Source organism: Ursus americanus, chromosome 12, assembly GCF_024610735.1.
Source record: "Ursus americanus isolate L20-20 chromosome 12, mUrsAme1.1.p, whole genome shotgun sequence".
Lineage (NCBI taxonomy): Eukaryota > Metazoa > Chordata > Mammalia > Carnivora > Ursidae > Ursus > Ursus americanus.
This window is the reverse complement of record NC_142138.1, coordinates 38099641-38124320: the sequence shown is the minus strand read 5'-3', so window position 1 is coordinate 38124320 and position 24680 is coordinate 38099641. Positions and strand designations below refer to the sequence as shown.

Genomic DNA, 24680 nt, shown 5'->3' with positions numbered 1-24680 from the left:
ATCACTCTGTACTCATATAAAAAGAAAAACATAAGTGAAATTCACTGGATAAGGCATTCCGAAAGCTTCCCATCAATCAGGACAGTGATTTGTGGACCCAAATACTGAAAGGCTGCAGTTGTCCACTCTTGCCACCAGAAACAGCCACCAAGTCCATGTACGCACAAGCAGTGACAACTACATCGCGACTGTGGCCTGGCCAAAAGCTATTTCACAACTAAAGATTTCAGAGATGTTAAAATGTGGGCTCGCTCAAGAGTCCCTTGAGTACAGTACCATCATCGCCTTTTTGTAGGATATGGGAGAGAAACTGAGCCGCAGGTCAGTCACATGGAGAGTAAAGAGGTGAGCCCAGATTCAAACCAAGGCCAGTTGGGCTTCAGAAGTCATGTTCCTAACCTTTAGGCTACATAACCTCCTGAATGGGTTTGATCTGGGTCATCCAGCGACATTATTTTTTGGAAAAGGACAGTTTCTTTACAGTTTGTGAAACTGCTTTGCTTGGAGGTTTTTCTCTTCGGTGATGGGCAGCAGGCTGAGTTTCTCTTAGTATGTTTAGTTCCTCTCGGGTATTTCATCCATGGTACTCACATATTTCACTGGTTTGGGCATAAAAACTTCAGTCGCTTCAGTTTGTTTGAAAGCAGCTGTTAATGCTAATGCCGGTTTCTTTCAGTGGATTCCAGGGTGTTAGCCTCAAGTCTGTTTTACTGGCCATAATGAATTGTGTACTGCCGATTTGAGCACCACTCGAAGCATTTGCAGCAGACCTCAGGGCACGTGGCCTCCAGGACTCCTTGGGGAAGGGGCCCAAGGGGAAAGAACACAAGGATGCAGAGACAACTGTTAATGATTGTCACGTCACAGGAGGAACTTGTGCTGGGCATGCTGGTGACCTCAGCTGAGAGCTATTGAGCATTGCCTCTGGCCGGGACAGGCTTGGGGAGTCAGGCTGGGGGCAGTTAGGACAACCCCATGGGAGGAAGTATCATTTCAGGACCTGTTGGGAATCAGGAATGGCTGTAGAAGTGGAAATGGGGTGGTTGGAGGAAACCCATGAAAAGACCAGAGCAGACAAATGAAAGGCCTTGTAAACAGGGAAATGTGAGTTTTAATTCTTAGTTCCGTAGAACTAAAGCCACTTCTCATGCTCTAAACTATATAACCAAGGAGAGAAGTACATTAAACCACTTGATTTTTAAAAGGGGAATTTTCTGTCTCCCTGGGGTACATAATGAAGGGACTATCGAATGGTGGTTTTGCTTTTAACTTCAGAAAGACTTCCCTTCTCCCAGGTTTCTGCTAAGCACTCAAAATTATTTTTACTGTGAGAAGAGACTGTCACACACCACCTCTTGGTATCATGATTTTTTTTGGCTCCTTAAACAGTTGATTCTAGTTGAAGTCCATGTGGGATAAATCTGTGGTGCAAAGACAGTCCCAAAAGCCCACTAACGTCTTAGTTTTCCTAGAGCCCTGTGGTCCTACTCTTGACTGCTGCTCTGTGTTCCTAAAGAAAAACAGTAGGGTCCAACCTCTGGGTTTGGAAGTTTCGGTGGCTGGTTAACCAGATGCTGTGATGCTATGCTTTTGGGCCCCCATCATTACCGAAGAGACAGCAGCTTTTTCCATGTTCCTGACAGATTGGAAGGTGTTTTTTCACATTCTCTGCTTCAGATCTCTTCCCTGGAAAGGTTGGTCAGTTGCTCAGCCAACATCTTTGGCCTCAGCAGCGAGTGCAACATAGAAGCCTGTAAATAGTTTCTGCCACATTTGGACCCTCACAAACAAAACTTCTAAGCATTGGAAATGGAAAACCTGAGGTGCTGAGAAGAGCCAGGTGAGAGCGGGCATCCAGTCTCCCCGGGAATGAATTCGTGGGACTCTGTAAGAAGGAAGCCAGTGTTTGTGGCTGACCTGTGTGTGGACAGTCAAAGGGAAAACATGATCCAGAGGTTCTTTTTTCACTTTTCTAAGTGGCAAGGGGAGCAGTTGTGAGGTTTGGCTTGGTTTTCTTTCTGAGCAATCAGATTCTCTTTTTTCCTAGCAAACTTGGGTGCCCCTTAGGAGTGAGAGGGCAAGCACGTTATTTTGCAGCTTGTATCACACATCAAAAAGTCCTTGATTTGAAATTCTGTAATTTGGCCCACCCAGAAGTACTTCATTATCATCTGCAATCTCCTACAGTCCCATTTTGTCTTTCTCCAAAAAGTAGTAAGGAATCTAGAAAGCTGAGGCCAAGTGATGGTACCGTATGGATTGTATTAAAAGGTATAGTAAAAATCTGTTGTTTGCTCCCCGACATGCATCCCTCTTCTTTCTGGTAACCATACCTTGAGTTCCTCTGGGGAACTACCAGCTCCCCTTTGTTCTCAGCCTTTTGGTTTAGATGGGATTAAGCCGAACCCTAGCTCCTGGGTGGGTTTTCATCAGCCTAAACAGATCAGAATATCCCACTCCTGTGACCACATGTTTGGTTCCAACTGTGCAGGTGGCCTAAGCTGGTGCAATCTGAGGGAGCCACAAAACACGCAGGGCATGGACTCTCCCCTGCTGTAAAAATGTAAGGCTAAAAAGTGGGTTAGCCTGTTTTGCTACTGTAAGGAGAGCCAGCCTGAAGCCAAGCCATCTATCCCCATGGAGTGTTCAGTTGCACTCGCCAGTGCATTCCTTTTCTTTTTCCTTATTCAAGCATTTGTAAGTTGGATTTTCTGTCAACTATATCAGAATTTGAAACCAGGAAATGAAGTGTGGCAAGTTATAGGCCCTTGATTATGGAGTTGACTGAATCAAGATCGTGAAGAGAGCCTCTGTCCCAGACTAGAGTGTTAGTAGGGACGACATTGGTACATAAAGGGAAAATAATCTTTACTTTCCCTTTAAGGACATTTTACGGCAGTTGCACACAGCACTTCTGTGCATCCCATTTATAGAACTCGGCCATGTGGCCACACCTACTTACAAGGAAACCGAAGAGTCTTGATGCTGGGTGGCAATGTGATTGGCTAAAAGTTGTGGATCTCCTCTAAGGAGGAGAATTAAATGGGTATTGGAGGACAAGGAATAGTCTTTACTGTAGTTGATCATTAGCAATTCTTGCTTTGTGGTACTGGAATAGTTGGTTTTTCCATTGTCTAATGTATTTTGGGACCTTCAATTCATATGTCTCCCTGGGCTACAAAATTAAGAGACTTGGACAAAAAGTTCAGGCTGTAGGATGGATTGATTATAAGTTGAAGCCTTTGTAAATCTTATAAGAAAGAGAGATTTACTTTGAAACTAACACCTCTAAAAACCAAGAAAGCATAAAATAGAGCCTTGCTGGGGCGCCTGGGTGGCACAGCGGTTAAGCGTCTGCCTTCGGCTCAGGGCGTGATCCCGGCGATCTGGGATCGAGCCCCACATCAGGCTCCTCCGCTGGGAGCCTGCTTCTTCCTCTCCCACTCCACCTGCTTGTGTTCCCTCTCTCACTGGCTGTCTCTGTCTCTGTCTCTGTCAAATAAATAAATAAAATCTTTAAAAAAAAAAAAAATAGAGCCTTGCTATAAGAAATGGTTTCTGCTTGTGGGGGTAGTCCCAAGTAGACTGAGTGCAGTAGTCTGGATCCTTGACTGAATGGGAAAGCCAGATTGCTTCCTACAGTTAAGGTAGTTCGAGCAAAATAAGGGAGAAGGGAAAGATTGGGACCTGGAATAAGTGTGATCTCCCAACTATCTTCTAGAATCCTCTTTTTATACCCTTCCCAGCCTGTCCAAAGGGACATCCATGCCTTTTGAAAAGATGCCGCTGGTGTACAGCCCTCTGGCAAAGGGATGGTAGCTGTTCCTCCCCTCTGTAGGTCATTGCTTTGTATTGCCCCCCAGACAGAGGCCAATATGGAAGTGGAAGCCCTTAATTATAACCATCCAAACCTGTACTCTAAATGAAAAGCTATTGTAATCAACTAGATCGCTATTTTTATTACATAACCCATGGAATTGACCAGTGCGTCAGGGTTCTCAAAACAGAGCCAAAAGGGTATATATAGAGAGAGAGAAATTTATTTTTTCTCATCTTTTTAAAAAATTTTTTATTTTTATTTAAATTCAGTTAGCCAACTTACAGTACATCATTAGTTTCAGGTGTAGTGTTCAGTAATTTATCAGTTGCATATAACATCCAGTAGTCATCACATCACGTGCCGTCCTTTATGCCCATCATCCCCCCCCCCACCTTCCCTGCAGCAACCCTCAGTTTGTTTCCATAGTTAAGAGTCTCTTATGGTTTTTCTCCCTCTCTAACGACTTCCCATTCTGTTTTCGTTCCCTTCCTATGGTCCTCTGCCCTGTTTATGTTCCACATATGAGTGAAACCATACAATAATTGTCTTTCTCTGATTGACTTATTTCACTCAGCATAATACCCTCCAGTTCAAAATAGATTTATTATACAGAATTGGCTTATGTGATTATGGAGTCTGACAATTCCAGATCTGCAAGGTGAGACAGCAAGCTAGAAACCCAGGAGAGCTGATGTTTCAGTTCAAGTCTGAAGGAATGTCCTAGTTCAAAGGTAGTCAAGGAAGAGGAATTCTTACTCTGGGGAGGGTCCGCCTTTTGTTCTTTTCAGGCCTTCAGTTGATTGGCTACGACTCATCTACATTGGGAGAGCAATCTGCTTTACTCAGTCTTCTAATTTAAATGTTAATCTCATCTACGATACCCTCACAGAAACATCTAGGATAATTTTTGCCCAAATATCTGGGCAGTACGTGGCCCGGTCAAGTCGACACATAAAATTAAACATCACAACCAAAAACACACAGATGGGAGCCAACTCAAGTCATGAGGTGGCTGTGTGGCTCAGTCAGTTAAGCATCTGCCTTCAGCTCAGGTCACAATCCCAGGGGCCCAGGATCCAGTCCGTGTCGGGCTCCCTGCTCTGCAGCGAGTCTGCTCTCCCTCCGCTCCTCCCCCCACTCGTTCTCGCTCTCTCTTGCTTGCTCACTCTCAAATAATATCTTTAAAAAAAAAAATCATGAGGGATTTTTAATACAGAAAAATCCCCAATGACAAAAATGATTGCCCAACCCCAGAATCTGTCCTCAGAGCCCCATCCCCCACCACTCATACACTCTAGTGTTAAACCAACAGCAGTGACTGCTAAAGCTGTATGGTCTTCTGCAGAGGTTGGACAAGGGAGATCCTCTTAGAGAGTGAAATTGAGGCAACACCAGACCTTCACTTCACTGCAAGATAGGGAGTCTTCGCCATTTCTGTCCAGAAAGACTGTAATATGTGTGAGGACTGATGGCCACTGGATGTTTCACATTCTCCCCTCTGCAATTGGGAATTTTTATTGCAGTTCCGTTTTCTCTGTCCTGTTATATATAGGGTGTGGTTAAACTTACTATTTACCCACAGATCACTGAACCATGAAGAGTTACTTGACATGATTTGCACGTTGACATAAATATTGGACTTGGATCTAGCTTTAGTAACTGGATGAATTTTTATATTATCTCCCTTTGGGAAGGGAATGTGGCCTGTACGTTTGGAAGCTGTGGGATGATGTTAGGTGGCCAGAGAGTTTGGACTATCCAACATTGCTTTATCCTTCTATCTAATACTCCACATTTCCTTTGAGAGCTACTTGTCCTCATTCTCAGCTGTATGATTTGGCTGCAATTGATACCCCTCTCCCCATTCCACCCTCTCAGCCAAAGTAATTGGTTCAGGAACGGGCATGTCAGTCTCTTCCAGGATGAGCCTCTGGATTTTCACTAGGAGCGCTAGAACTCCATCTCTCTTCCTCATTGGGCTAACGTACATGGGGATACGTACCCATATACGGTGCCCCAGGGGGAGGCAGCCTGAGAATCAAACTAGATGTGGAGTTGAGAGATGATCCTAGTAACATTTTCATGTCATTCTACAGTCCTTCTGGCATGCTTTCTTTCCTCTCATCTGCAACTGCAGCAGTAATAATTTCCCAAGTGATAGAGAGAATGTGAGGAAGTTCAAATGAACGCCTCCTGTTAGTGGTTTTGTCATCTTTTCCAAACAGCTTTCCTCTGTGGTCACCTCCAACATGTGTGATTCAAGTCTGCAGAACCATAGAATCCAAAAGGATCATAGAGATCAGCTAGTCCAGGGCCTCCCAAGGTGCCTCAGGAGGTAAGCAAAGTGATTTTTAGGTGATTCATGAATATTTTTTATTTTCATAAATATAATTATTATGATGAATCCTAGTAAAATATAACTAGCACTTTCATATCAAACTTGTGTTTTCACAGGTTTTATGTGGTGCTTTTACTGAAGGGGAAATTGAAGCTTTGAGAGATTAATGGCTTTTTTAGGGATTGCCCAGGTGGTGAATGAAGGCTGAGAGATATTAGTGTGGAATCTGGTAACTGGGACGGATCCTGAAGATCAGGGAGTCACTTCCACACCTTCACCCACCTCCGGTGTCAGAATTCCCTCCACAGCATCTCTCACAAATGGTCATTCAGCCTCTATTTGAATACCCCCACAGATGGGAAGCTTATCACCATTTGAGGCAGCACATTGTAGTTCTGAGAGTTAGAAAATTCTCCCTTACACTGCACCCAAATCAGCCCCTTGCAATTTCTTTCCACTTGGTTCCAGTTCTTCCCTCTGAATTCACTCCCCACCTTTAAACATTCAAGTCAGTTATTCTGCGCCCCCCTCCACTTCTCACTCAACACATATACGTGCACGCACACGTGTGCACACACACACACATATTTTATGCAATGTGGTTTTATTGTTATTACACCTGTATGTCTAGAACACGACTTCCTATTTATGCAGCAAAGACTAAACCCGAGTAATCCACCCTTTGTCCTGGACCCCATGTTTCTCTTGAGGAAGCCTGAGATTACCACATCCCATGGCTGACCACTGAATGACAGCATCCATCTTCTTTTTTAGCCATCATTCCGTAGTCTATAATAGGCTGACTGACGGAACCTCAGTTCATGATTTGTAATTTATTCTTACTCCTTTCCATTCCAGTCAGTTGAGGGTTTTGTTGGTTTTTTTTTTTTTTTTTTTTTTTTTTGAGATCTTGATCTATCAGCAATTCTATTAAATCTGGGAATACTGGAGTGCCTGGGTGGCTCAGTCGGTTAAGCATTTGCTTCGGCTCAGGTCATGATCTCAGGGTCCTGGGATCGATCGGGTCCCACATTGGGCTCCTGCTCAGCGGGGAGCCTGCTTCTTCCTGTCCCTCTGCCCCTCCCCCCGGCTCCTGTGCTGGCTCACTCTCTCAAATAAATAAATAAATAAAATTTTTTAAATAAATAAACAAAGGAATACTAGAGCATGAGGGCTTCCCTTGAAACTTAACAAAAGTAGTTTCAGGATGCATAAAAATGTAGTGAATGAATAAAATGATAAACTTACAGAACCTAGTATCTGAGAGATCATGTAGACTGAAAACATTAATGGGTTTAACACAGATTAATGAGTGATAAAAAGGTATTTAGAAGATTATTCAACTTTTTTAATACGGTGTCCTAGCCTTGCCTACTTAATGTCCATGCTGGTCAATATCAGAGGCAGAAAATTGAGTTATACTAGTCAAAGGTCTCAACATGGAATTTCTTACTAGTTTTTCCCTGCTACCTGGAGCCAGTCTCATAAACTGATTAAAGGAACTGGTTTGGGAGTTAAATAGAACTGAGTTCAAACTATGACTCTATGATTTACTAGTTGTATAGCCTCTTGCAAGCTATACAGCCCTCCTTTGAGCCTCAATTAGCCAAAGAAACAATATGGTACCCATTTCAGGCTTATAAGAATTATACAAGATGTGTGTGTGTGTGTAGCATCTGGCACATAAACATTCAGTGTACCGTGACTATGGTTGTTTCTAAATCTATTGATACACAAAATAATAAGAAAAATTGAAAATAAAAATTAGCCCATGAAGAATGGAGCTATCCATCATGACCTGGTATACTTTGCTTTGGTCAGTTTTTCTGTCCTGAAGCATGTCAGTCGGGATACTCTGTTAATTTGATGAAGAAAATTCCTAACTCTCCTAGGGCTTCCATGTTGGAAGGAGTAGAGCTTTGAAAGGTTCAGGGAGCAGCTTTGATGAAGGAGCCAGTAGAAGCCAGCTAGAGCCGTTTCCTTCACCAGTGGGCTAAACACAGTGCTATCTGGAAGGCACAGGGGTGTCTCCTTGATAAGGAGGCCATTCACCCTGAGTGTCACCTCTGGAGGCATCAAAGTCCTTCTAGACTTGCCATCCGAAGTAGCTTTGAGGGACTAAAAGACTTAGGAGTGTAGAGACAGAAAAAAAAGCAATAAATGGGTTGTTTCTCTCCCAGTGTTTTTTTTTTTTTTTTTTCACCCTGGGATTTGCCATTCTACCTGAACACAGTTTTGAATCTAAGAAGTTACTGGATGCATATGTCTGGGCAGGCACAGGCTTCTAAGGATTGTGCTTTCAAACACTGGCAGGGCTTACCAGAGTTGGGCGAGGGTAGCCTCATCTGATCTGAGGATTATTGTCAGGCAGGAGGGTTTTAAAAATTTAAATCCCGGTTTTTTAACATGCAGGAAAACACCTGGCTTCCTACCCTGTGAAATAAATGGCTTCAGTTGGCTTCCTTGTTTTTTTTTTTAAAGAGTTTTTAGATGTAGTGTTTTTTTTTTCTTTCTTCATCAACAAAAGAACAGTCAGTGCCTAGCTATCCATCTACTGGCACCACTGTTAAGACTTGCAAAGGCTCCTAGATTTATACCTTCTGGTGACCCCATGGTTTACACCAAGTCCCCCACTCACTGCCTTTCCTTTAGCATTCAGTGCTGCCTTCTTGAGACAGGAGTACAAACAGACTCTTGGAAGTTTTACGGTATTTAATTAGTCATTTCTCTGTAGATATTCAAAGCTGGGTGTGCGTGTGTGCGTGCGCGTGCACACGGATGCATTTTGCCTTTTGCCACATTGGTGGTTGTGTTTCTTTTCCATTTGCACAAGGTCACATTCAGAGTTCTTCCTCCCCCAGGGGAGGTTGCACATTTGTCACTTAATCTTCGTCTCATTTCCTTCTGTTAGGATCACATAGCCCTTCCTGAGGTATTACCGTTTTTCCATTTCTTCTTTGCTCCCTCCTTTCTTTTAATAACTCTGGGAGACAGGGAGGCACCTTGTAAAGTTAATTTCCTCTGAAGCGTTCAAAGTGAAGGCATCTCTCAGCCCAGACACCACCACCCCTCTCCACCCCTCAGCGACGACGCACTCCCCTCCTCAAAGCCTTAGTCACCCTGGGTTGTGCCCGCCGCCCAGGACTCTCCATGCCGGGCTTCGTCTCAGGGGCACAGTGAACTGCTCTGTCTGGTGACTCTTTGGTCTGGGTGTGGGGACCCTAATTGGGAAGAATCTCCCCATTTATTTGCTCTCTTCCCTCCTCCCCTTTTTCACTTCCTCACTGCACTCCCCCTTCCCCTTCACTGCTTTCTGCTTCTCTCTGGTACTTTCAGGACTCAGAGGCTGGCTGCCTGCCTGTCCCGGGGATGGCATTTCCTCTTCAAAGGTCTGTGGCCTCCGCCACCCAGCTCTACCAGGCACACAAGCCTTTGGAATTGCTGTGGCTTTGCTGCCTGCCTGCCTACTTGGAAGGCAAGGGCAGTTTTTTAAACACCCCTTTGGTTTCTTGGGGTGAAGCTTTCCTCAATCCTGTTTTATTTATGTGAACATGATCTGTGGCTTTTGAATGTTTGCTTTTGAATGTTTGTGTTAATGGACTAAACTGAAAGCGTTTCCTCTTACCGGAGAGAGGGCCGGCACACACAGCTGGGGGCCAGGCCGCTCAACTCGGGCGAAACTGTCCCAAGAGGAACAAGTTACCAGCCAAGGAAGTCTGGAGGCTCCAAGAGGAATTCACTGAGGCCTTCATGGGCAGCCGCGGTCAGAGCTGGGATCATGGACTAGGCCACAAGGCTCAAGCAATTCCTTGGATTAACAGGGAGGGCTAAACTGGAGACACCTGTATTTTTGCAAAAGTGTTTTTTAAATTGTGCATATATTTACCAAAACTCTGTGTGGTTTCCAACAGCTTAGGTGTCTGATCTTTCGCCCATATTCCCAGCCTTCCGGGTCTCTCCTGGCAATCTTAAGAACTCCAGCTTGATCCCTGAATCATCTGTCTGTAGGTGAGCTATCATCTGAAAGTGTAGCACTATCCTAGCTCAGCCTACTAATGTGCTTCCTGTGTATTTCATTTCTCTTCTCTCTTTCTGGTACCTCAGACAGGAAGAAGCAAACACCCAAAGGATCCAGCAAATGCAGTTTTTCCATATCCAGTGACTGGATAACCTAGCACTGAAGTGAGGGAGAGAGGCAGGAGAGGAGCAACTGGGACCACACTGTGTGGAGGGAATGCCATCCTCAAATCTGCCATGAGGACCAAAGAATAGAGTAGAAGGCAGGGGCTCAGTCAGGGCTAGGCTCTCCTCAAGGGTGGACCCCCCCCGTCCCACCACCACCAGTCCATAGCCTGTATAGCCCTGGGTCCAATGGCCCTGGAAATCTGTAAGCCCTTGAACCAAAGGTAGGGGACCTACCCGGACAATTTGTGTGAGATTATGGGCATGATGAGGGACACCTCTTTCTCTAAACAAGATGGAACAGAACTAGTTGAGACTCTACAAGCTGAAGCTAATGGAGGATTCACCAGGACTGTTGCCTAACTTACTAATCTCCTCAAATGAAGGAGCTGGCTATTGTTACAGCCTATAGAATAAACTGCGACAGAGAAGACTTGATGTGGGGCTCCACAGGATTCAGAAGTTACAGTTCTTGAGGCAGAATACTCCAGGGTTTCTTATTTAAACTATGAGTTCAATGTTGGTGACCCTCACTGTTCAATTTACACCTTCTGCTTGGGCACAGTCTTCTAACTCCTTGGCTTCGTGCCCACTGATAACTCCATATTCTGAATCTCTCTACTGAACCTGAGACCAGACACCTCACTTACATGAGAATCACATATGTACTCAGTGTGACCCACAGCTAATCAATCCTTTTCTTCACCTGCCTCTAACCAGCTCCTCCTGGGCTACCCATTGTCATCACCAGTCATCCAGTTGCTCATACCAGAAATACCAGAGTTATCTTTGTCTCTTTCCTATAACACTTTAATCACCTAATCCTGTTCATCGTGCCTCCTAAATATCTCTTTATTCTGTGCATATCTCTGTATTCTTTGGGCACCAGACTAGTCCAGGCTACTATCTTTTCTTTTCTAGCTACCTAACTGGTCCTCTGTCTGGTGTGTTGGCTTCTGTTCTTCTCCCTTGGAGTCCACTCTCTCTACATACCATTTAGAATGGTGTATCTAAAGTACAATCTGATCATGTTTCTTGCCTGCCCAAAACCTTTGAGTAACTTTCTGTTGCTTTTCAGATAAAGTCCAAAGTCTAAATTCCAACCTTGCTTACTCTTTCCAGCCTCATCTGTTACCAGAGCAGAGACCATGGCTTTCCATTTCATTGCTGTTCCCTCAGCATCTAGAACAATGTCTAGCAGAAGGTTGCTCTCTATAAATAGTGGTTGCATGGATGAATAAATGAATAAACAGAATTTCAGTGCATTTAAGAATAACCAAGGAGAAAGGAGAATGAGTGAAGACCAATATTAAAACCTCTCAAGGGACGCCTGGGTGGCTCAGTTGTTTAAGCATCTGCCTTTGGCTCAGGTCATGATCCCAGGGTCCTGGGATCCAGCCCCACATCGGGCTCCCTGCTCAGCAGGGAGCCTGCTTCTTCCTCTACCTGCCACTCCCCCTGCTTATGCTCTCTCTCTCTCTCTCTCTCTCTTTCTCTGACAAATAAATAAATAAATAAATAAAATCTTAAAAAAAAAAAAAAAAAAAGAAAGAATTTTTGTTCATATTCTAAGACTTAAGTATTTTAATCCCAGAGCTGGAAAAGTGGAAAGTTCTTGAACAAGCATTGCACAAAATGTAACAAATAGGATGGTCTCCATTTTTCTTCCCCACAGGTTCCCCTTCTGGATGTGAGGAGCATGCTATCTGTCAAATTATCTATATGACTGTGGGGACTGGGCAGGTTTACAAGGTGAAGAGAAGAAATGGCAATTGTAAAGTTGAGTGTAAGGGATAGTTTGGTTGGTTTTCAGCTAACGAGCATCCATTTCACTTCTTAAGGGTACTTCAGTTTCCTTTTGAAGAAGGATCTCTTTCCTGTTGGATTCGATTAAGAGCCTGCCCTTCCTTGAGGCCCAAGTTAAGCCAATAAAATGCTTTCTTCCTAGAATTAGACTCTTGGGGGTGCCTGGGTGGCTCAGTCGGTTAAGCATCTGACTCTTGATTCAGGTCACGATCTTGGGGTCATAAGGTCGAGCCCCACGTCATGCTCCGTGCTGAGTGTGGAGCCCTGCTTGAGATACTTTTTCTCCCTCTGCCCCTTCCCCTGTTCGCATGCTCTCTCTCGCTCTCAAAAAAAGAAAACAAAGAATTAGACTTGAGCCCAGAGATCAAGAAACTTAAAACATTTGCTATTTGGAGGTGACCTTCCAGCCATACCATGCCTGCTGTGAGACCACCATGGTGTTCCTGGGGCCCAGTCATCAATTAGTTAACTCAATAGGGGTCTCCCAGTAGTTGTCTAATATGTTTCTTTCTCCATAACTTGGTCTGAGTTGTTTCTGTTACATATAACTGTTAGTGTGATAATGGTGGTACAAGGGAACATTATCAGAATACATTTCTGACATCTTTTAATGCTTTGGACCAAAGCCATTAAATGAATCCAAGAATAAACACCAGGTACAATTTGACCTTAGGAGTTCAATTATGATTGACTGTCCTGACACGGAAATGTGTAACATTCACATGTGGATCTTCGTAGGAATCAATAGCTCAAAATATCACTGTTTTGGTGGTCATCTGTATCAAAAAGAAACCAAAATCACACTTTCAGCTTTGTCTTTCATTGTAGCCATAGTAAAAAGAAGGACTAAAAATTATGATCAGCCATACTACTGGCCAAAGACAAATTAAAATAAGTACCGTGCTCTTGTCTGTCAGTTCTGCCAAAATTTAAAAACTGGCACTCTCCATTGTTGATGAGAATGTGAACAAAGGGTACTCTTTCATAGTTGGTAGAAGTGCAAATTGGTCAATCTTCCTGGAAGGCAATTTGGCAGTGCCTATCAAAATTTAACACATGCATACCCTTGATCCAGCAGTTCTTAAAAAGAAAAACAACAAAAGGATGCAAATATAAGAATGTTCATTGTGACATTAGTTTGTACTATCAAAATATTAGAAACAACTTAAATGTTCCTTAATAGGCTGAATATATTATATGGTATAGTTTTACTGATTCATGATTCATTCAGGAGTCATTAGAAAAAATGTGGTTGATAAGTAATAGAAGTAGAATCCACAATATTTTAATGAGTGTAAAAAGTTACAGAATAATGTGAATAAAAAATTCTTTTAAAAAACACAAAGCTATACATAAATTTAGTGAATATATGTATATGTATGTAAATATGTCTAAATGTGCACAGAAAAGTTACAGAAGTATCCATACTGAACAGTTATTGCTGGTTACTCTTGATGAATGGGGAGAACAATGGAATGGGAAAGTTTGATTTTTTTATTTTGTATCTTTGGTATTACTTGAATTTTTATTGCCTTTGTGTTGCCTTTATAATTTAAAAAAGTTGAATAACTTCGGTAATTTAAAAAAGAACAGAAAATGAATAAAACCTACTAAAATGTAAGGAAATAATCAAAAACCAGAGAAAGTAACCTTTCCAGAGGTTTTGACCCACTTGTCTAGACAGGTGGAAGCTGAGGGACCAGCTATACCCAGGAAACAGCCAAGTTTCTGTAAGAGAACCACCCAGCAGGCCAGAGGAGCACCTCCTGGAAGCTTTACCCTGGGCTGGGTGGAAATCACCCCCTACAGGAATTAGAATTGCGTATTTGATTGTTTTTATTGGCTCTGCCCTTCTTACCTTGAATACCTCCTTCTTTTGTTCATGAACATTTAATTTGTCATCTTGTTTATGGCTGAAGCAAGATTCCTGTCTATCTAATGAACTTAATGATTCTGACGTGAGTGTCTAACAGACAGTAATTAGAACCTCTTTGGCTCATTGGGATGGCATAATACCACCAGATGCCTGCTTTTGATGCTGCCTTGTTTGGGCAGAAAATTTATTTATTTGTATTCTACTTTATTCCAAAACACATTGTAGGTCAAATACACTGTTTTTGTTTTTAAATCAGAAAATGGTGAATGAAAGAAAAATAAGGGTATAAAAACAAGATTAAGCCAACAGTGAAGTTACCACACAGGCTACATGCTTACCCAAAGTTTTATGTACTTAATTTGGTTCTGAGTTTCCCAGTAGCCAATGTAAAGTGGACATGATCAGGTGCAGATTTTTTTTTCAAAGATTTTATTTATTTATTTATTTGACAGAGAGAGAGAGCCAGCGAGAGAGGGAACACAAGCAGGGGGAGTGGGAGAGGAAGAAGCAGGCTCCCAGCGGAGCAGGGAGCCCGATGCGGGGCTCGATCCCAGGACCCTGGGATCACGCCCTGAGCCGAAGGCAGATGCTTAACCGACTAAGCCACCCAGGTGCCCCTCAGGTGCAGAATTAAAGTGATAGTCTTGGTTTTCCTGAGCAGTGAAAAAGGACAGATTCTCAGTGAGGTTGGATATATACATATACATATACATATGTGGGGAGGGGGGCAGTGCTGAGAAGGAAAGTGTTCTACTGTAGTCCTATGGACTTGAGAGCTGATTCCTGACTAATGTCAGTCAACTGATGGTCCTTTTCCAAGGCGGCAGTAATTTCCTTCTTTCAAATGAACCTTGAGTCACTTTGACCCTTTGAATTGTTGTCCCTCCTCTCCAGAGGAATGCTTGTCCCTTTTCTCAAAACCATAAGCCTGGGGAAGAATGCTACTTTGTTCAAGTTATTCTTGATACTTTGGAACTTCCTAAAGCTCCTGTCATGTGGTTCCAAGTTTAACCATAGCCACTTTGGACATGGTTTTGTTTCCACAGTGATGTGTGTCAGCAACCACAGAGTGAGCTTCTTGTATTTTTATATCAATATGATACCCTTTGTTTATTTGTTCCTCAGAGGTTTCACTTTCGCTTATGTAATGGACTATGGCATTTTACAGTCATTACCTCATGCTGGGATCTCCTTTTTCTTTGTACCTCCTGATGCGTCATATTCTTGACTCTACTCCCTTGGATCTCTTGTATACAATGCCCTGAGCTGGTGGGTGGGAGTGGGTGGGAGCCAGATTATATGATGACTTCTCCACCCTTCCTCACACAAGAGCTGCTTAGGTTTATCACCACACCGTTTCTGTACTCAGTCTTTTGGCATCTTTCAGAATGTACACTGGCTTAAAACTACAGCCACTATCAAAAGCAATGGGTTTTGATGGGGCTGGAAGACTCCAGGCTTCACTTCTGGGTTGGGCACTGTGCATACAGAGTTTCCTGAACCCTGGAGCTACATTGACTATTCCCACAGGGTCTGGAGCTGGAAGTGGTCAGTCTCCTATGCGTACCCCCTGTCCAAGCCCACACTATAAGAAGATCTTGAAGGAAACACACATCTCAAAATATGATCTTCCTTCCCTTGGGGCTCATTTTCCTGAGCTCCTCCATATTCTTATATACAGCTGTCTACTTAGATGTGTGATAAGCTTCTCAAGCTTAACATGCCCAAAACAGAACTCCTGCTTCATGTTCCCACCTCACCCCCACCCAAGTGTTACTCTTCTGCTCTTCTCCATCTTGGAAAACGGCACCACCCTTCATCTAGTTGCTCAATCCAAAAATAGGAATCATGCTTGATTCCTCCTTTTCTTTCCTTCACCTTTTACATAAAAAAAAAAAAACAAAAAAAAAAAAAACAGCTAAATCCAAACACTTTTCTCCATATGCACAGCCATCATCCTGGTCTAAGTTTTTGTCATCTTATGCCTGGACAACTGAAATCGCCAACAAGGCTCCTTGCTTCCATTCTTGCCCCCACTACAATCCATTCCCACACCACACAGTGGCCAAGGTGACAGAGCACACTGCTTCCTACACTTCAAACCTTCCAATGACTTCCTGCTGCTCTCAGGAAAAAAGAAAAAAAAAAAAAAACCATTTCTCCTTCCCACCTCTCAGATCACATGTCATATCACTCACTGTTTCACTCACGGAACTCCAGACACACTGGCTTCTTTCTCTTCCTTAAAAATGCTACCTTATTTCTTATCCAATGCCCTTGCAATTGCTATATATGTTGCTTAGGATGTGTTCTTTCACTTGACTTCTTATAATTGAAGTCTCACTTCTTCAATGAAATCCTAATCCAAATATATCTATTAAATAACCTGTTTACTTCCATCATATCACTTCTTATAATCAAAAAGGATCTTGAGTATTAGTTTGTTCACTTATTTATTATTTGTCTTCTTCATCCAGAACACAAGGTCAATAAAGACAAGGATTTTGTCTATTTTGTTCACAAGTGTATCTCTGGTGAATTTTTTAAATAAATAGGTGTATGAAGTTATGGACAAGCAAATGCTATAGCACATGTGTCAGTTCAACTTAGTAAACATTTATTGGGCATCTACTATGTACCAGGCACTTGCCAGATGCTTTAGATTCAAAGATTAAACAACCCTACTTCTTTCCCTTAATCCTGGAAATATTTTAGCCATTTTCTCTAAATATTGTCTTTCTCGCATTTCTTTTTTTTTTCTTCCTGGCCTCTTTAACATCTTGTTTCTTATTTCTTTGCCTTCCCCTTTTTTGCTGTATCCTGAGTAATGTGTTCAGATTTATCTTCCAGTTCTCTAATTCTCTCTTTATCTGTATCTATTCTACTTGCACTCACTTTCTGTTTCTTATTTTAATAATTATACTTTTTTTATTTTCAGAAGTAGTATTTTTTCTCAATTCTGCCTGGTCTTTTTAGATTCTGTTTATTCATTTTTCATGTTTTGTTTCCCTTTTCTATTGCTTTAAACATTTTAAACAATTGATATTTAGCATATGATAACTGTTATATAATGTCTAATTCTGTTCATTGTGGTTTCTACTGGCTTTCACTCATAGTAGCTTGCATGTTTCCTAATGTAGTTATCATTTTAATTGTGATTTTATGTTCAGTGGGACTTTATCTGTTTTAGACTCCTATGAAACTTGTAGAATGTCCTTCTACAAAAGATCAGCTTCTTTCTGCCAGGTGCCGTAGTATGCTACCAACCTGGGGCCACTTTAAACTAATTTTACAGCTGAAGTTTCCCAGACCAGGTAGATGTATAAATTTCAAATCCTACACTTGTGTGAGGGAAGATTGTGTTTTAACATCTCATGGTCTAGGCTTAGACAGACATTTCTCTTCATTGCAGATAGGCAGGCTTTTTTTTTTTTTTTTTTTTTTTTTCTATTCCTTTCATTTAGTATGTATCCCTTTGTGGGTCTCACTTTTATGAAGAATTCTCTATTCCAGCTCTCCATCTTTTGAGGGAACTACGCCTGGTCTTGTGTCTCCCATAATGGCCCTAAAACCAAGCCTCAAAGTCACTGGGATAGACAGACTTTCCAAAGCAGCAGAGCTCCAGTGGCAGTTTACCACTTTGAATCCTAGTCCGTGTGCATACACACATGTATGTGATGAGGATTTCCCTAATTTGCATGAGAGTTTCACTATGTATTTAAAAGTATATTTGGTATATTTTATCTAGGATATCCAGATGATCTGTCTTATAGCTAGAAACACAATACTCTGCCTTCTGTGAACATGTGATATTGTTCTGGGAGACAGAAACATCTGTTCATCCAACCATCAACATTTTTATTGGTTTTTCTGTATCAGACACTAATAACCAGGTACACATAAAAATATGCTGAGAGGCAATGCCCACAGTGATGTGAGGATATAGGGGTAAAAGAGACCAATTCTAATGGGGGATCTGGGAAGACTTTGCAGATAAAAAGGTGTTGGAGCTGGATAATAATAATAGTACCTAATTTTTATCTCATGCTTATTCTGGACCAAGCACTGTGGCAAGTACTTAACATGTACGGTCACATTATCCTTACAAGAAAGCATAAAATAGGTACTATTCGTAGCATCTGAGTTTTACAACTGAAGCATAGAGAATTTGAGTAATGTTCCCAGTCATACAGAAAGTAATTGGCAGTGCCTGCATATGAATTCAAGCAGTGTGAATCCTGATCCAGGGTTTTTAGCTACTATGCTATATTGTGCTTGAACAGACAGGGATCGGGGGAGGGTGTTCCATCCAGGAAGAAAATGATGCCTATATCCTAGATGACTGTGAGGATTGTTTGAGATACTGTAAGGAAAACCACATGACAAGCACTCGATAAATGCCTACTGTGTTTTCTCTTTAACTTTGTACCTTTAGGGATGGAGCCATACTATATCCATGAAGATAGCTTCACCCCCACAGAACCTGATGTTGACTAGTGGTTAATCCCTTGGCTGATTTGTCGATGGAACTAAATGTTACTTTGACGGTAGCTTTAGCACTTGGAATTGTATTGCAGTACAGCTCTCAAAGCACTTTTACATCTATCAGCTCAGTTTATCAGCACATCAGTTCTCGGAGGTAGGGCACATATCTGGCTTTAGTGACAAATGTGAGTTTTACTGAGGTGGGAATAGCTTCGTCTTGGGTGAAGGGTAAATTATGAATTCTGCAACCGGATGAAAAGACCGAAAAAGACTGACTGTGGGGCTCTAGATAGCCTCAGGAAGGAAGTGGTGGTAGGAGGCCAGGCTTCGATTCCTGAATGGTCTCTCTAGTTCCAATCTTGTCATCAGCAATATGTGAGAGCCTCTCTTTGAGTCTTAGCTGCCTCCTGATTCAGCGACTGCTAAATGCTTGAAGTGGGCTTCCCTTCACGTGATGCCTGCCACACTTTGTGGTCGATGCTCCTCTTTAGACTGATCTCTGTAAGAGCAGAGACTCCTTATTCACTGGTTGTAACTCCAGCATCTAGAACATATCTGACATGGAAGGTGATCAAATATCTAGTAACAAATGATGAATGAATTATTTGGATAAAAAGGAAAGAAGAGAGGAGAAACAAGGTCAGTGTCGTAGATTCAGATCTCAGGAATGGGGAGAGGAAGCAAGCAGGAACCATGAGAAGGTTGAGCCAGAGAGTTGGTCCTACCAGAATGTGGCACTCAATGAGCTAAGTGTGGTCATGTCTGATTACAAAGCACGTTAAGAGTCAAGGGGTTTCCCTGGTGAGTTTAATCACAGCCTGCCCTTTCCATTTGTTTAGCCCCACCTTATTTTAAAGGTAGCACACACATAAAATGTAGCACTGGCCTTGCCCAAAGGGCCACAAATTCCAGAGAGCTGAGAAAGCTCGATTAGTGGCATGTGTATCAGTGAGATTTTACACTGGTGAGGGATTGCAGAGCACTTTGTGAACATGGCCCAAATAAGCTTTCATCTGCAAAATAAGCCTCCATTCCTTTGGGATCCCCTTTCTCTCTCTGTCTTCAAAGTCCTAGGTCAAAGTTCAGCCTCTTGTACTGACATGCATTTCTGGGTTCACCTCTGGGAGCAGCTTGCCCTTCCTCTTCACCCTAGTACTTCCCTTTCCTTCTCTCTTGCTCAGGGTCTACTTCAGCAGACCTTCCACAGACCAAAGAAGCCACAGGCCTCCAGGAAACAGCCCTTTCTTTTGTCTGGAGCATTACGATACAGGGTTAGATTTGGCCCAAGGAACAGCATGATTAGATCAGCAAATCAACCCGAAAGTTATAGAAACAAGATGTGCTTACCCACCATTACAAAGGGACGCTGTGGTTCTCTCCACTTGGTTGAATGACCTACATTAAAACTTTTGGATCCTGGGTGCAGGTAGAGTCTTTGGGATCAACAAGATGGGGATCTAAATGCGCATCCCAGGAGAGAACCAGCTACCGGCTGTGGCTCATCGCACGTCTGAAGCATCTCCTCACCCAACTATGAAAATGACCTAATTGTGTACAGACAACAGCAATTGTACAGGGAAAATAATACAGTAATGCAAATATTCAAACCAAATTGGAAAAGCAAAGCAAGAAGGAGCCAGAAAACATTAGATCATTCAAATTGCAACCTGGCCAAGACAGCATCTGGGCGTGCATCCTCTGTCCAGCTTTTGTTCACATACCATCCCTAATGCTTCTTTGCATTTATAGAATAATGGCTCGGTATTTGCACAAAACCCTTTGTGTGACTGCATTCTAAGGAACAAGGTTCTCACAGTGTCCCTTCAGAAGGGTCAGAGAATTCCGCAGTGGAATGCTTTAATAGGCCTCCAGTTCAGAAAGGGCCTTTCTCTCGCTGGAGGGAGGGGTGGGGGAGTGATGTACCTTTGGCCAGCGTATATATTTTAATTGTATGACCAGGGCAGGCTGTGCTCATTTTCCTTCCTCACTGTGTCATTTCCACCTTAGTTCTGAAAACAGAAACCAATTGATTAAAAAAAGAGCCTTCCTGAAACCTTGGATCCCCTCTTTGGATCTGGACAAAAAGCAGGGATGTTCCCACTCCCAGCTGCCCCCTCCATATCCTAAAGCTGGTTCAAGTTGGCCCGAGAGTCTGAGGAATAATGTGGTCTCTCTGTGCGCCCTTACTTGCTTGTCTCCAATGAGTGGTCCCCACCCCCTTCTATGGGGAAGTCCCAGGCTCTGGAGTCAGCCGCCCCAGGCAGAACCCGGCTCTGCCACTGCAGGATCTTGGACAGGACAGACTACCTCTGAAAGCTTTGGATCGCTCATGCGTTAAAGCAGAATAATCATACTGCCCCCTGGGTTTGTGAGGGTGAAATCTTATAAAGAGCTCCTCAGAGTGCCTGGCACCTACTAAGTGTTCCAGAAGGGGCAGGCTTCCTTGTATCACCACTTGGCTGTCCCTCACCTCCTCCCCGCCACCTCAGAGGATCACCGGGTACCTCAGCACAAGTCCAGTGAGGACGCCGCCAAGGAACATATTCTTCAGGGTTTAGCACCTGTCATAACCAGTTTCTCAGGTTCGAGGACCGGAGAATGGCATTTCCCCGGTGGATTCCTTCCCCCTTCAGCTGAAGTGAGTGCTGGACCTTCCTATAGGAACAGGAGCCAGTCCGGCCCCAACCCCAACTGACCGGTTGGAGATGTCTTCGTTTCCGAGCCATCTGCATTTGTCAGGGCAGAGGAAGCCTTAAAAAGTGTGGGCTCCGGGGAGGAGAGAGAACCAGAGGGGAAAGCAGGGACCGCAGACAGACAAACCCGCCTTTACCTGCATCACGGCAGCCGGTCCCCCGGAGGCACAACCGGGACGGAGCCACCGCACAGGTCGCACTGGGGCAGGTTCCCCAGCACCCTAGGCAGCCAGGGGCCACGCGAAGTAGAGTAAAAGAGGAAAAAAAGTCCTGGATTCAAATCCCTGCACTCTTCCTTTCCAGCCGTGTCACCTTGGGCCAGTTGCTGTCTTCCGGGAGGGTGGAGGCCTTCGTTGGTAAAATGTGGCTAATCCCGTCGCGGGAGGCTCGTGAGGAGGATGCAACGGGCCGCGGAGGGCACGCGCCTGGGCGCGCGGAGGGAGCGCGAGGGGATGCCAGGGCCGGGCGGCTCCCGCGGCCCCGAGTCCCGCGCAGCACCGGGCGAGCCGGGAGGGGCCGGAACCCCCCCCCCCGCCCCGCCCCACAGCCACGCGTGGTCCTGCGGGGCGGCTCGCGCCTGGCCTCCTGAGGGGACCGGACCCGGCGTGGTCGCCAGAGCCGCTCTGAGTGCCACAAGACTGGGAGCACGGCCCCGGGGTCTCCGCGTGCGTCCAGCGCCAGCGGCGGGAGCTCCTGGGCGGGGACTGGCGCTCGCGCGGAGGGCAGTGGCCATTGTCCCGCAGGAGGCCCGCGCGGCCAGACGGCTCATCGGTCACCGGATGGGGGCCCTGCTTAGTCACAAGTGTTGCAACCCAGTTTCTGTTCTAAAACTATCACAAAGGAAAGAGAAGATTTAAAGTAAAGAACCAAGTGTATGTTTGTATTTGTTACCAAGGGATTCGGTTCAACTGCATACACATGTCGTTTTTTTTGTTTTTTGGGTTTTTTGGTTTTTTGGGTTTTCTTTCTTTCTTTTCTTTCTTTCTTTCTTTCTTTCTTTCTTTCTTTCTTTCTTTCTTTCTTCTTTCTTTCTTTCTTTCTTTCTTTTTCTTTCTTTTAAACCTTCCAAGCTGTGTACTGCAGTGGACAAAGATTACACCATGTTTGTGTTGCAGTGTTGCTATGGAAGTGCATATGGTTTTATTTGGTGGAAATTTGCAGAGAAATTGAAGGAAGTCATATGCATGCATGGCAAACAAACATGAAGTTTCAGGAAACAGGCCTCCAAACAAATACTGGAATTAAGGGGGGCTCTTGACAATAACTTAAAATCTGTAATACTAGTGCATGAATGCAGCTCCACCTGCCTAGGTCCTAACCCAGGAGGCAGGGGAGGTAGAGTCAGGCAGTGGAGTTTAATCCGATCTGCCACTAACTGGCCAGGTGTCTTTGGCCGAGTTACTGGGCCATGGCTGGCCATTTTTTCTATCTCTGGAACAGAGAGCAATTATCCTTACTGTGCATCGCTTTGTTGAGAGAAAACAAGATCACTGGTCATGAGCACCATACATAGTAAGTGCTCATTAAATGGTAGCCGTCATTCTGGAGTGGTGACAGCATCCCATTTATGCTCCAAGGCTATGGGCTTGTTCATCAAATATCTTTTGGGCTTTGAGGTTTGGAGCACTTTGGGGAAGCCAGGGGTGTTCAGTGCTGGCCCAACTTGGTTTTGTGTACAGTTATCGTCAGACTGGACAATTGCTAAAAAGTATATATACTTCAGCTGTCAAGGGAATTGAAAGGTCACCCTCCTGCAAGCAGTAAGGGTGCTGAGTCTCAGCAAGTTGGTGACACTGTCAGAAACAGTGGAACAGTGTGTCCCTCTCAGCATTTGGCTCTGATCTCCCCACTCCATGTCGCCAGCAGTGGTCAGCATAGGCCTCAGCACCTCCAAGAGAACAGAAGGCCCATCTCCAAAGTGCTCACACCTGCTTCCTACTCTGAATGAACATTTATATTTGTATAATTATAATTATAATTGTAATGTTTTAAAATCTTCATTTAAATCTTCAGGTTTGATTCATGTAGATCGAAATCTTCCAGGAAAATACTCTGTATACACTTTTTGTATGGCTTGAGTTTTGAAAGATTCACAGACCTGCTGAAAGGCTGTCTTGCCCCACCCTACCCCCCACTACTTTCTCCAGTACACACACTGGAGGTTGGCAGAGCGCACTGAGAGCTTGTGCCAACCTTTATCAGGTTACTGGATCTAACTGGGCCTCTGTTTTCTGATCTGGAAAACGAAGATGCTGGATTAGGTGATTTCTAAAGTCCTTCTAGACCTACGTGGCTATGACAGTATGCCATTCATCTATGTTGAATAGAACACAAGAGGTCTCTTTCAGCATTCTAGACCATTGATGTTCTAACCTACATTAGGAAACAAAGAGAAAAAAGTCTGTATCCTCCCTCAACCTGAGTGTTCTAGTTTCTCTTTAAAAAAAAGCATCTAAAATATACTGACTCACCCACGCTTTTCATAGGCATGCTTTTCATGGGCATGGGGCCTTGCCCCAAGCCGGGGACTCCACAGTTAGGCGAACTGTTCCTCACCCTGCCAGCACATGGGTAACGCTGATTGAATGGACTTTTGTCTTTGTGTCTGCTTAACACCTTCATTAGGACTGAAGTCAAGTTTCTAAAACTAACAAATAGTAGAAAAGGGGAGGGGGACCTAACCAATTTTGTTTTTAAACTATATGCCATATAACTTTGTCATCATTCTGTCTATAATTCAATTAAAGTTTTTTTCTGACAAAATTAAGGGACATATGTTCACTCATTCAGTCTACATAATAGAATGGTCAAGGTGTGTGTTTAGACAGGAAATGTGTAAATCTCTTTTTATGTATGTATTATTGCTACAATCGTAAACTTGAGAAAAATGTCTGCCACAAATGGCTACTGGCACCAGTCACCTCATTAGTGCAATAAATATTGCCTTTCACATTAAACACATTAGCATGTTTCTCTGGCTAATGATGTTAACTGTGTGTCTAATGATAGGATTACTAATGACTCTCAAAGCTCATAACTTCTCCCCTTGTTTCTGCCTCACAACTACCGTGGTCTTGGGTGACACATTGGCCGAGACAGGGGAATGAAAGTCAAGTCACCGGCTCTGCTCCCAGCTGTGTGTCACACACCGACCGTGTGACTTTGGACAAGCCTTTTACCCTTTCTGGACCTGGGGTTCCTCACCTGAAAAACAAAGGACTCCGTCTTGGGCCATCTCTAAGGTACCTTCTGGTGTGGACAGTCAAGGATCCTGTCATCCTTCCTCCAGCCTGGAGAGGCTCTCTGCTGCCAGCTACTGTTGACTCTCAGAACTTCTATTCCCACGAGGCTGATTCCAGTCTATACCAGCTCTAAAAATCCTTGGCCCTTGCACTCTATACTGTTCTTCCTAGAATCAAGAGTGCAGCTTTTGCTCAGACTTGGGAGTCAAAACTCCAGAGTCAGTAAGAGCCTCCTCCC

At 43.7% G+C, this 24680-nt stretch overlaps 1 protein-coding gene across 2 annotated transcripts in view; it reads left to right on the top strand.

Moving 5' to 3' along the window:
• The window catches only part of ZNHIT6 (zinc finger HIT-type containing 6), a 79077-nt gene extending 58937 nt beyond the window's left edge, over nucleotides 1-20140 (top strand). Inside the window, exon 11 of one of the 2 annotated variants that reach the window (XR_015726292.1) lies at nucleotides 19689-20140. The gene's annotated coding sequence lies outside the window, so the exon portion shown is untranslated. Of the gene's footprint in view, nucleotides 1-1677; nucleotides 7023-19688 lie in introns of those variants that run through there. The other variant, XR_015726291.1, reaches the window with a different exon arrangement.
• The last annotated feature ends 4540 nt before the right edge of the window (nucleotides 20141-24680 follow it).